The 13665-nt window shown below is 36.5% G+C and overlaps 1 pseudogene; it reads left to right on the forward strand.

The window, feature by feature from the left end:
* Nucleotides 1–9797: 9797 nt before the first annotated feature.
* On the forward strand, nt 9798–10736 carry LOC131835278 (olfactory receptor 4F15-like; annotated as a pseudogene).
* Nucleotides 10737–13665: the final 2929 nt, after the last annotated feature.

Genomic DNA, 13665 nt, shown 5'->3' on the forward strand with positions numbered 1-13665 from the left:
TACAGAATGACAATTCTCAAGGTTCTAGCCGGGCTCGAAAAAGGCATGGAAGATATTAGAGAAACCCTCTCGAGAGATATAAAAGCCATTTCTGGAGAAATAAAAGAACTAAAATCTAACCAAGTTGAAATCAAAAAAGCTATTAATGAGGTGCAATCAAAAATGGAGGCTCTCACTGCTAGGATAAATGAGACAGAAGATAGAATTAGTGATATAGAAGACCAAATGACAGAGAATAAAGAAGCTGAGCAAAAGAGGGACAAACAGCTACTGGACCACGAGGGGAGAATTCAAGAGATAAGTGACACCATAAGAAGAAACAACATTAGAATGATTAGGATTCCAGAAGAAGAAGAAAGAGAGAGGGGAGCAGAAGGTATACTGGAGAGAATTATTGGGGAGAATTTCCCCAATATGGCAAAGGGAACGAGCATCAAAATTCAGGAGGTTCAGAGAACGCCCCTCAAAATCAATAAGAATAGGCCCACACCCCGTCACCTAATAGTAAAATTTACAAGTCTCAGTGACAAAGAGAAAATCCTGAAAGCAGCCCAGGAAAAGAAGTCTGTAACATACAATGGTAAAAATATTAGATTGGCAGCTGACTTATCCACAGAGACCTGGCAGGCCAGAAAGAGCTGGCATGATATTTTCAGAGCACTAAATGAGAAAAAACATGCAGCCCAGAATACTATATCCAGCTAGGCTATCATTGAAAATAGAAGGAGAGATTAAAAGCTTCCAGGACAAACAAAAACTGAAAGAATTTGCAAACACCAAACCAGCTCTACAGGAAATCTTGAAAGGGGTCCTCTAAGCAAAGAGAGAGCCTACAAGTGTTAGATCAGAAAGGAACAGAGACCATATACAGTAACAGTCACCTTACAGGCAATACAATGGCACTAAATTCATATCTCTCAATAGTTACCCTGAATGGTAATGGGCTAAATGCCCCTGTCAAAAGACACAGGGTATCAGAATGGATAAAAAAACAAAACCCATCTATACGTTGCCTCCAAGAAACTCATTTTAAGCCCGAAGACACCTCTAGACTTAAAGTGAGGGGGTGGAAAAGAATTTACCATGCTAATGGACATCAGAAGAAAGCAGGAGTGGCAATCCTTATATCAGATCAATTAGATTTTAAGCCAAAGACTATAATAAGAGATGAGGAAGGACACTATATCACACTCAAAGGGTCTGTCCAACAAGAAGATTTAACAATTTTAAATATCTATGCCCCCAACGTGGGAGCAGCCAACTATATAAACCAATTAATAACAAAATCAAAGAAACACATAAACGATCATTTAATAATAGTAGGGGACTTTAACACTCCCCTCACTGAAATGGACAGATCATCCAAGCAAAAGATCAGCAAGGAAATAAAGGCCTTAAATGACACACTGGACCAGATGGACATCACGGATATATTCAGAACATTTCATCCAAAGCAACAGAATACACATTCTTCTCTAGTGCACATGGAACATTCTCCAGAATAGATCACATCCTTGGTCCTAAATCAGGACTCAACCGGTATCAAAAGATTGGGATCATTCCCTGCATATTTTCAGACCACAATGCTCTAAAGCTAGAACTCAACCACAAAAGGAAGTTTGAAAAGAACCCAACGACATGGAGACTAAACAGCATCCTTCTAAAGAATGAATGGGTCAATGGGGATATTAAAGAAGAATTGAAAAAAATAATGGAAACAAATGATAATGAAAATACAACGGTTCAAAATCTGTGGGACACAACAAAGGCAGTCCTGAGAGGAAAATATATACCGGTACAAGCCTTTCTCAAGAAACAAGAAAGGTCTCAGGTACACAACCTAACCCTACACCTAAAGGAGCTGGAGAAAGAACAAGAAAGAAACCCTAAGCCCAGCAGGAGAAGAGAAATCATAAAGATCAGAGCAGAAATCAATGAAATAGAAACCAAAAAAACAATAGAGCAAATCAACGAAAGTAGGATCTAGTTCTTTGAAAGAATTAATAAAATTGATAAACCCCTGGCCTGACTTATCAAAAAGAAAAGAGAAAGGACCCAAATAAATAAAATCATGAATGAAAGAGGAGAGATCACAACTAACACCAAAGAAATACAAACTATTATAAGAACATACTATGAGCAACTCTACGCCAACAAATTTGACAATCTGGAAGAAATGGATGCATTCCTAGAAACATATAAACTACCACAACTGAACCAGGAAGTAATAAAAAGCCTGAATAGACCCATAACCAGTAAGGAGATTGAAACAGTCATTAAAAATCTCCAAACAAACAAAAGCCCAGGGCCAGACGGCTTCCTGGGGGAATTCTACCAAACATTTAAAGAAGAACTAATTCCTATTCCCCTGAAACTGTTCCAAAAAATAGAAATGGAAGGAAAACTTAGAAACTCATTTTATGAGGCCAGCATCACCTTGATCCCAAAACCAGACAAGGATCCCAACAAAAAAGAGAGCTATAGACCAATATCCTTGATGAACACAGATGCGAAAATACTCAACAAAATATTAGCCAATAGGATTCAACAGTACATTAAAAGGATTATTCACCACAACCAAGTGGGATTTATTCCAGGGCTGCAAGTTTGGTTCAACATCTGCTAATCAGTCAATGTGATACAACACATCAATAAAAGAAAGAACAAGAACCATATGATACTCTCAATAGTTGCTGAAAAAGCATTTGACAAAGTACAGCATCCCTTCCTGATCAAAACTCTTCAAAGTGTAGGGATAGAGGGCACATACCTCAATATCATCAAAGCCCATTTATGAAAAACCCACCGCAAATATCATTCTCAATGGATAAAACTGAAAGCTTTCCCGCTAAGGTCAGGAACACGGCAGGGATGTCCATTATCACCACTGCTATTCAACATAATACTAGAAGTCCTAGCCTAAGCAATCAGACAACAATAGGAAATTAAAGGCATCCAAATCAGCAAAGAAGAAGTCAAACTATCACTCTTTGCATATGATATGATACTATATGTGGAAAACCCAAAAGACTCCACTCCAAAACTGCTAGAACTTGTAAAGGAATTTAGTAAAGTGTCAGGATATAAAATCAATGCACAGGAATCAGTTGCATTTCTGTACACCAACAACAAGACAGAAGAAAGAGAAATTAAGGAGTCAATAGCATTCACAATTGCACCCAAAACTATAAGATACTTAGGAATAAACCTAACCAAAGAGGCTAAGAATCTATACTCAGAAAACTATAAAGTACTCATGAAAGAAATTGAGGAAGACACAATGAAATGGAAAAATGTTCCATGCTCCTGGATTGGAAGAATAAATATTGTGAAAATGTCTATGCTACCTAAAGCAATCTACACATTTAATGCCATTCCTACCAAAATATCATCCTTTTTTTCAAAGAAATGGAACAAATAATGCTAAAATTTATATGGAACCAGAAAAGACCTCGAATAGCCAAAGGGATATTGAAAAAGAAAGCCAACGTTGGTGGCATCACAATTCCGGACTTCAAGCTCTATTACAAAGCTGTCTTCATCAAGACATCATGGTACTGGCACAAAAACAGACACATAGATCAATGGAACAAAATAGAGAGCCCAGAAATAGACCCTCAACTCTATGGTCAACTAATCTTCGACAAAGCAGGAAAGAATGTCCAATGGAAAAAAGACAGCCTCTTCAATAAATGGTGCTGGAAATACTGGACAGCCACATGCAGAAAAATGAAATTGGACCATTTCCTTACACCACACACGAAAATAGACTCAAAATGGATGAAGGACCTCAATGTGCGAAAGGAATCCATCAAAATCCTTGAGGAGAACACAGGCAGCAACTTCTTCGACCTCAGCTGCAGCAACATCTTCCTAGGAACAATGCCAAAGGCAAGGGAAGCAAGGGCAAAAATGAACTATTGGGATTTCATCAAGATCAAAAGCTTTTGCACAGCAAAGGAAACAGTTAACAAAAATCAAAAGACAACTGACAGAATGGGAGAAGATATTTGCAAACGACATATCAGATAAAGGACTAGTGTCCAGAATCTATAAAGAACTTAGCAAACTCAACACCCAAAGAACAAATAATCCAATCAAGAAATGGGCAGAGGACATGAACAGACATTTCTGCAAAGAAGACATCCAGATGGCCAACAGACACATGAAAAAGTGCTCCATATCACTCAGCATCAGGGAAATACAAATCAAAACCACAATGAGATATCACCTCACACCAGTCAGAATGGCTAAAATCAACAAGTCAGGAAATGACAGATGCTGGTGAGGATGCGGAGAAAGGGGAACCCTCCTACACTGTTGGTGGGAATGCAAGCTGGTGCAGCCACTCTCGAAAACAGCATGGAGGGTCCTCAAAATGTTGAAAATAGAACTGCCCTATGACCCAACAATTGCACTATTGGGTATTTACCCTAAAGATACAAACATAGTGATCCAAAGGGGCACGTGCACCCGAATGTTTATAGCAGCAATGTCCACAACAGCCAAACTATGGAAAGAACCTAGATGTCCATCATCAGATGAATGGATCAAGAAGATGTGGTATATATACACAATGGAATACTATGCAGCCATCAAAAGAAATGAAATCTTGCCATTTGCGACAACATGGATGGAACTAGAGCATATCATGCTTAGGGAAATAAGTCAAACAGAGAAAGACAACTATCATATGATCTCCCTGATATGAGGAAGTGGTGATGCAACATGGGGGCTTAAGTGGGTACGAGAAGAATAAATGAAACAAGATGGGATTGGGAGGGAGACAAACCATAAGTGACTCTTAATCTCACAAAACAAACTGAGGGTTGCTGGGGGGAGGGGGTTTGGGAGAAGCAGGTGGGATTATGGACATTGGGGATGGTATGTGCTTTGGTGAGTGCTGTGAAGTGTGTAAACCTGGCGATTCACAGACCTGTACCCCTGGGGATAAAAATATATGTTTATAAAAAATAAAAAATAAATTTAAGAAAAAGAGAAAAAAATTTATTTTATTATTATTATTTTTTTAATTTTTTATTTTTTTATAAAAAGTAAAATATAAATTTTTAAAAAAGAGAAAAAAATTATTTTATTATTATTATTTTTTAATTTTTAATTTTTTTTATAAACATATATTTTTATCCCCAAGGGTACAGGTCTGTGAATCGCCAGGTTTACACACTTCACAGCACTCACCAAAGCACATACCCTCCCCAATGTCCATAATCCCACCCCCCTTCTCCCAACTAATTTCAAATTCTCTCTTAAAATGTTACTTATAAAATATAGAAAATAAGAGTTCATATTTAGGAAAAAATAAAATCACTTAAAAAACCACAAACTAAAGATAGTATGAAGCCTAAATATTTCTATACATACATTTACATTGTATGTTATTTTAAAATCTTTTTTTTTAACTTAACAAATTACTTTTTCAGTTTAGTTTATCTGAAGTGCTAATCTATGTCATGTGTTCAAAAACTCTTCTGAACATAGACTCAAGTGTGTTTAAAAGTTCTCTTCCTGCTTCATGTACCAAACAGCTTTCCATTGGAGGCTTAAGCTTAAAAAGTATACTGCTCTTTCAAATTACTGAATTTTCCCCAAATATCCAGTGATGTTTTCAGTTTAGCAATATGTCTTTAGGATGCTTTATTATTTTACTATAATTTGAGGACAGTTCCAGATACTCTGTAATGACTATACACATTTTGTCTGAGGCAAAAAATAAAGAGGAAAGTTTGTACTTTTTCCAGTTTTACTGCATTAGATTTAGGATCGAATCGTGACTGTGAGGTGCTGAGGTCACTCTGTGAGAATGATGTCATGACAAGGAGGTTGCTGATGGAGATTGGTTTCCATTCTCCATCAGCAAGCCGGTGCTGATGAGTTCAAACCTCAAAGTCATTTGATGAAGATTTATTCTCCACCAAATATCTTACAATAGCTTCTATGCCCTGATTTTGCCTACCATGTCTTCTTGAATGTCAATGAAGACTATCATTTGATAATGCCTACCTTGTGCCAGAAATTGTGCTAACTACTGGGGTATACAAATTGGCTAAAATCCCTTTTTCTCAAATAAATTATAATATAATATGTTATATTATAAAGATATTATTATATATTTTATTTTTAAAAAGGTACAAGATATAACAGTAGTTCAGAGATACTACTCTGCTTAGGGTTATAAATGAATACTCCAGAGTAGCTTGTATTTAATCTCAGTTTTGAAGGATAAAGGAAAGTGGAATTAACATTTCTACCAGATAGTTTTACCCATGTACTCGCAAATCTTCAAAAGATCTGGAGATGTTTTTCAGACTGAGAAACAAGCTGGAGGTTCTGGAGGGGGGTTTGGGTGAGCCTGGTGGTGGGTATTATGGAGGGCCTGTATTGCATGGAGCACTGGATGTGGTGCATAAAGAATGAATTTTGGAACACTGAAAAAAATAAAATTAAATATTTTTTTTAAATCTGGAGATGTAAGTTAGACACCTCTCAATTTATAGACAAATAAATAACCATCAGCATAATTGGCTAGTATATACTAGTCTATATAGATCATATGTGGCAGATCTAGAATGGCAACCAAGTCCATCAGGCTTTTTAAGCAAATATGTTTCCTCTTTGTAATGACCGGGAATAACAGAGATGACAGTATATGCAAGAGCAGAGAAGTGTGAAAACAGAGAGTAACACATTCAGTTTATCACTTCTCGGCCTTTTGGTTAAGATCAAGTGTATAAAGAGCTTGATGTGATATGCTACTAGATTTTAACATATCCACAATGATAGAACCAGAAAATGAAATAGGAGAATTACATGACCATATTTGATCTTTATTTAATATATTTAATTAGCCAACATATAGTCATCATTAGTTTTTGATGTAGTATTCAAGGATTCATTAGTTGTGTATAACACCATATTTGATCTTTAGATAGACAAATCTCAAAGCAGAGTGTAGAAAGTATGAAACGTAGGTAATATTGAAGGCAGAGAGATCATTCAGAAGCCTTTATCGTTATTAATTAGAAAAAAAAAATAGACCTGAAATAAAACTGACAGTGGAAATGAAGAGGAAGAAACAAAACAGAACTATTCAGGAAGTGTAATTTTCCTTCTGGTATAAGAAACGAGAGAGGATAAATGGTGTCTCAAAGACTCCTGGATTAAGCATCAGAGAGAACACTCATGATATTTCCTAAAGCATTAAAAAGAGGATGAAATCATGAGTTCACCCTTGCACATTTTAACTTTGAAGTGTTTGAGGGATGTCCCTTTATGTACTACAGTAAAGTCTTGGGTTTATTATGCTAGAGTCCAGGAATAGAGCTATAGATAGGGAAACCTTTCATAATCTGGCTGGTAGGGGTGGGAGAGAGAATCCATGCATCAGTGAAATATACAAAAAAGAAGTTAGAAATAGGGATGCCTATATGGCTCAGTTGTTAAGCATCTGCCTTTGGCTCAAGTCATTATCCCAGGATCCTGGGATCAAGCCCTGCATTGGGCTATCTGCCTGGAGTGGCACAGAAGCCTGCTTCTCCCTCTTCCACTCCCCCTCCTCCTGTTCCCTCTCCCATTGTGTCTCTCTGTCAAATAAATAAGATCTTTAAAAAAAAAAAAAAAGAAGTTAGAAATATAGGAGAAAAACCAAGAGAGATTAAAAATGCATCTAGCTTCAAATTAACATTGCCTGAGTTACAGTCTCTTAAAGTAAGTTTTTATTTTTCTCAACAGAATATCAGAAGGTAGACCTTTTTCTGACATCAAAGACCTTTTAGACAGGATTATTTTTCTATCTGTTCATAATATCTTCTTTAACACGTAGATACTCAAAGGTCATGAGTGCTGCATCTTTGAGCATCGCATTAATCTTGAATGCAAGGATAAAAGAGCCCCCCAAAAAAAGACTTCTCTACATTAATCTTTCTATTTTAATCTGGGAAAGAAAACCTTCCACAAAAGGCATTGTTCTTTATCTCATCAAAATAGCTACATGCCCCTCTTATACCAATCCATGGCCAAGGTACATAGATTATCATATTTCGTTCCAGAGCTAAGATAAGAACCTGCATTCTTCCAAAACTCAGAAATTGCCATCAAATGCCTAAACAGATAGGTGTTCTCTTATCACAAACTGTATGGAAAATGCTTTGGGATAGGCAGCCAATACGGATAACAGCAACGGATGACAGAAGACATTTCAAAAACAATTCAAGATCAACAGTACCAAATTTGGAGAACAAGTATGTAAGGTAAAGGCTAAAAATTGTTCATTATATGTGACATTTTTATGTGTAGACCATTGTGTACTAAATTCCTGGTAACTTCTCTAAAAGAATTTTCTGGAACTAGTGGTTTGTTTTGGCTTGTTCAGTAAATACAATGTGTAAGTTAAGGTAAACTCACCTGTGAAGGGCTTTTAGAGAGTAAAGGGAAAATAAGGATAACCCCCTCCCCATCCTTGAAAGATTTGATTTTTGAAGGAGAAATGCTATTTGCAACACATTAAGGGAAGTAAAAATTTCAGATGTAGGAAAAAGATCAATGCATCTTTATCCTTGGAGGGTTAGAATGTACTTGGGAGTGCTAGCCTTGAAAAGCACATAACATTGGTTAGAATACATTCTCAAGTTGTAAAACTCTAGATATACCACTCCTAGTTTTGCCACTTCATCTTTCTCAGACACAGTTTCATTTGTGAAGTGGGGATAATAAAACTGAACCTATCTTATACAGTAATTAGGAGGTTTGAAAAAAATAATACACTTAACACAATTCCCTAATTATAGGAGACTCATATCTGTTATTTGTGATCATTAGAATAATTATTTATAATTAAATTAACTCTTCTTTACTCTCAGATATACAATATTTTATTTTATTTTTAGCTTGTCATTAACTAATAAATTTACTATAAAAGTGGTCTTGGACCAATGGTGACAATCATGTCATAAACTTAGTATTAATATTAAGCCTGTGCACCTGAATTCCATTTAAACTTAAAAGCCCAATATAGTGAGTGATGGGATGTAGAAAGTAATTTTGTCATGGTGGTCTCTATAAGCCCAGTGAAGAATGAAAAAAATTTTAATTTTTTATTTAAATTCAATTTAATTAACATATACTATATTATTCATTTCAGAGGTAGAGTTTAGTGATTCATCAGTTGCATACATCACCTAGTGCTCACTACTTCGAGTGCCCTCCTTAAGGCCCATCAACCAATTACTCCAGCCCCTTTCCCTCTTCCCCTCCAGCAAACCTCAGTTTGTTTTCTGTAGTTAAGAATCTCTTTGCTCTGCCTCCTTCTCTGTTTTCATCTTATTTTATTTTTCCTTCCCTTCCCCTATGTTCATCTGGTTTACAAGAAGGGAAAATTTAAGGGACTAAGAAAGTTTCAGGTAAGAGAATAGAGAATTAGATATTTATGTAATATTATGTGGGATTAAAAAAAACACTTAGGGCAATGGTCATGGATTCTAGATAATGATCTAGAAATCTTTGAGGAAAAAAATATTTAAGTATGGGGTGAAAATTAAAGTAGCCCCTTTGTTTCTATCTTCAAAATTTATAGTCATATATTTCCCTCATAAATCCCCCTTTATATAGTAAATTTGCTGCTAACCTTATTTCCTCCAAATTCTTTGTTTTTCTCCTCTCAGTCAATTATATGTAACTTAATTAGAAAGGCAATTAGGGGATCTATATTTCTGCCAGTGATACTTACTCTTTTAAGTTTTCATTCTCGGGTCACTTGAAAGTCAGCTCTCCTGTACCAGTCAATGTGTGGACTAAATGACTCTGTGGTCACTGAGATTGTGTTACTGGCACTTTCTTGTTCTTGGGAGAAAAAACTTTTTCTCATCTTGATATGTTTGTTGCTCTATTTAGGGGTCCTCTTGGGAAACCTTTTTATTTTGTTTTTGGTAATTTTTGATTCTCACCTACATTCTCCCATGTATTTCCTGCTGGCCAACCTGTCCCTCATTGATGTGGGTCTTTCCTCTACCACACAGTTCCCAAGATAATCAAAGACCTCTTAAATGAATACAAAGTAATTTCTTTCCAAGGTTGTATGGCACAGATATGTTTTATTCACATCATAGGAGGTGTGGAGATGGTGTTATTCATAGCCATGGCATTTGATAGGTGTACAGCAATCTGTAAGCCTCTTCACTACCTAAAAATCATGAATTATAAAACATGTATTTCATGTGTAATCACTGGATGGGTAACTGGGGTGATCCATGCTGTCTCAGTTTTTATTTGTTATAAAGTTGCCTTTTTGTGGGCCTAATAAAGTGGACAGCTTTTACTATGACTTTCCAAAGATCATAAAACTTGCATGTACAGATGCAACCAAGTTTGAGTTTATTGTTACTACCAACAGTGGCTTCGTGAGCACGGTCATCTTCTTCCTGCTAGTACTTTTCGTATTTCCTGCTAATACTATTCATTCGTTTTGATCACAGTCTGGAAACATTCTTCAGGAAAATTATCCAAGGCATTTGCTACTTTGTCAGCTCACATCACTGTGGGTTTTTTGTTTTTCACTCCATGCATGGTATGTCTGGCCTTCTCCTCCACCTTCAATTGATAAAAGTCTCTTCATTGTGGACTTTGCTATCACCCTGGTCTTGAATCCTGCTATCTATACACTAAGAAACAAAGACATAAAGGTAGCTATAAAAAGACTGCACAAAAAGATATCTTTTTCCTGATTATGTTGACCACTTTTTGGGGGGAGCCCTAAAACTAAACATCCCATTACACACTGACCCACCCCTACTTAGGTACCTCAATTTTAACATATCCTGAACAAATTCATCATCTACCATTTTAAGCCTGCTACCACTATACCTTTGGAGTATAAAACCACTTCCAATCATGTGAATGTAAATTCATCATACTAAGAATTAGTATTCTAACAGAGGATAGCATGATCTAAGAAAGAACATTTTAATCTTGAATTTTTGTTTATTTTTCAAATAACATATAATAATACCATTTCTGCTATTCATAACATCTAAAAACAACCTGTAAATTAGGTCTGATGAATGGATAAACATCAAAAATTATCACATTAAATTGCTGTGTGTGTGCGCGCGTGCGCGCGCGTGCGCGCGCGTGCGTATGGCTCCCATGGTTTTACTTATTTTTTAAAAGAAGACCCATGGGGTGCCTGGGTGGCTCAGTGGGTTAAGCCTCTGCCTTTGGCTCAGGTCATGATCTCAGGGTCCTGGGATCAAGCCCTGCATCACTTATCCCTTCCCCTCTGCCTGCCTCTCTGCCTACTCGTGATCTCTCCCTCTGTCAAATAAATAAATAAAATCTTTAAAAAAAAAAAAAAAAAAAAAGACCCTGGAACAAATTCAGTGGGCCAGAAGTTTATTTAGATGGGGCATCAGGAACACATTTGTTAAGAAATGGAGACAGGGGACAGAAAAAGAAAGGATGCCAAAAGAGGTTGTATTAACTGGTATTCTACTATACGGACATTGCAGTGTAATTCTGCTATGGCCCTCTTGGAGAATGTGCATAATCTATAACTTATATTTGTTTCACTTGAGGCAAGGAAGCTGTGTATTTCTGTGTTGGGGTAGCTCTAAGGTAGTAACTCCATGGCAGTTTCAGACTTCCCCACATAGTAGGTTGAACAGTTTTGATATCCAAAGAAAAGTCCTCAAACAGAAAAATCTTTGCAGTTTATGGTATAAAACAATATACATTCTTAGGAATATTAAGCACAGAGAGATATGTATGCAACATTGAAATCATTGATACACTCCACATCTTCCCATGCTTAGAGGTATTCATGTTCCATGTAAGTTCACTCCATCATTGATTCTTCAAATACAGGAGTTTTAATGAAACGAGTATTAATGGATTCTTTTTTTTTTTTTAAGATTTTATTTATTTATTTGACAGAGAGAGAGATCACAAATAGGTAGAGAGACAGACAGAGAGAGAGATGAGGAGAAGCAGGCTCCCTCCTGAGCAGAGAGCCCAATGCGGGACTCGATCCCAGGCCCCGGGGATCATGACCTGAGCCGAAGGCAGAGGCTTAACCCACTGAGCCACCCAGGCAACCCAATGGATTCTATCATGCATATGTTACCAAGAAGATTTTCATTATCTCCTTCCTCCATGATCCATTCTAGATTTTCATCACATTTGTCCAGCACTTCTGCTGATCTAGATCACTTGCCTAGATCCATATCTTCCCACCTAGGAAGGCTAAATCCATGATTACCATGCTCTTGTCAAGCTGCAATTGCTGCAACTTCCTATTTAGAGTTATCACCAAGTGTGGCAACCATTCTATTTCTTTGCATTAATAAAGTTAAATTATACCTGGCATGATAGTAATTGCTGTTTTTGTGTTTTTGTTGTTTGCTTGTTTTTGTTTGTTTGTTTTTTTGTTGTTGTTTTGGTTTGGTTGTTTTTTTTTTTTTGTTTTTTTGTTTTGTTTTTTTTTGTTTTTTTGTTTTTATTTTTTTGCTGCTGATCTACAAACACAAGGAAACAAAAATGACCAGTGAACTACTAAAACTTTAGGTTTACTGAAATTCTTACTCTGTCCTCAGAAGAAGCATTCACCCTACCCCAGAAGAGGTCAAAATTATAGGTCCAGAAAGGTCAAATTCCCCAAGGCAGTGATGGTGAATGGAACCACTCTCACTGACTATCTTTGGTTTCCAAACTTATGCATTTTGGAATACAATACCTTATAATATCCATTGGTTCAAAAGTATTTATCACATGTTAAAGTACAAAGTGTCATCACCAAACATACTTACTTGTACCTTTATTTGCATCTTTAAAAGGCTATTCCCATGTTCTATTGGTTTCACACTTTTGCATACCATATATTGTTATACCAGTAGATCACTTGGTTATGTGCCCACTGTTGTACTTTCTTGGCTGTAAAGATATTTCTTTGTCCTAAGCAATGTTATGAAGGCCATTAGACTTACTATCTTTGGATCTCTTAATGGCCAAGCTACTGTCATAGGATAGTCAAAACCAAAACCATAATTGGGAGACATCTTTACCACAGTAAGAACTACTCACAACTCTTCCACCATGAAAGGGATCTAATATAAACAACTATAAGTTGTTACCAAGTTGTTAATTAAATGCATTAACAGATGAAACCATATAAAAGGTTTGGGTTCCATCTGTATTTCTTTTTTTTTTTAATAGTTTTATTTATTTGACAGAGGTCACAAGTAGGCAGAGAGGGGGACACAGGCTCCCTGTGGACAGAAAGTCTGATGTGGGGCTCAATCCCAGGACCCCAGGGTCATGACCTGAGCCAAAGGCAGAGGCTTTAACACACTGAGCCACCCAGGTGCACCTACATATGTATTTCTGAAATGACAAACGTTAATAGTGGCTGTCACTTTAACTACCTTACTGAGAAGAGAATATACTGAGAGAACCCATGGAAAGATTTCATCCTTGTCATTCATAACTATTTTCATTCATAACTTCATTCATGAGTCTATAGTACAAGCACTACAGTGGCTGAGGTAGCTTATTAACTCTTCTTGGAACACAGTAGAATTCTGGTGGAATACAGCAAAAACATAAATAAAAAGCATAAGTGTTGTTCTTTATGGCTAAAGAAACAATTATATCACACAT

This window comes from Mustela lutreola, chromosome 7 (assembly GCF_030435805.1).
Source record: "Mustela lutreola isolate mMusLut2 chromosome 7, mMusLut2.pri, whole genome shotgun sequence".
Lineage (NCBI taxonomy): Eukaryota > Metazoa > Chordata > Mammalia > Carnivora > Mustelidae > Mustela > Mustela lutreola.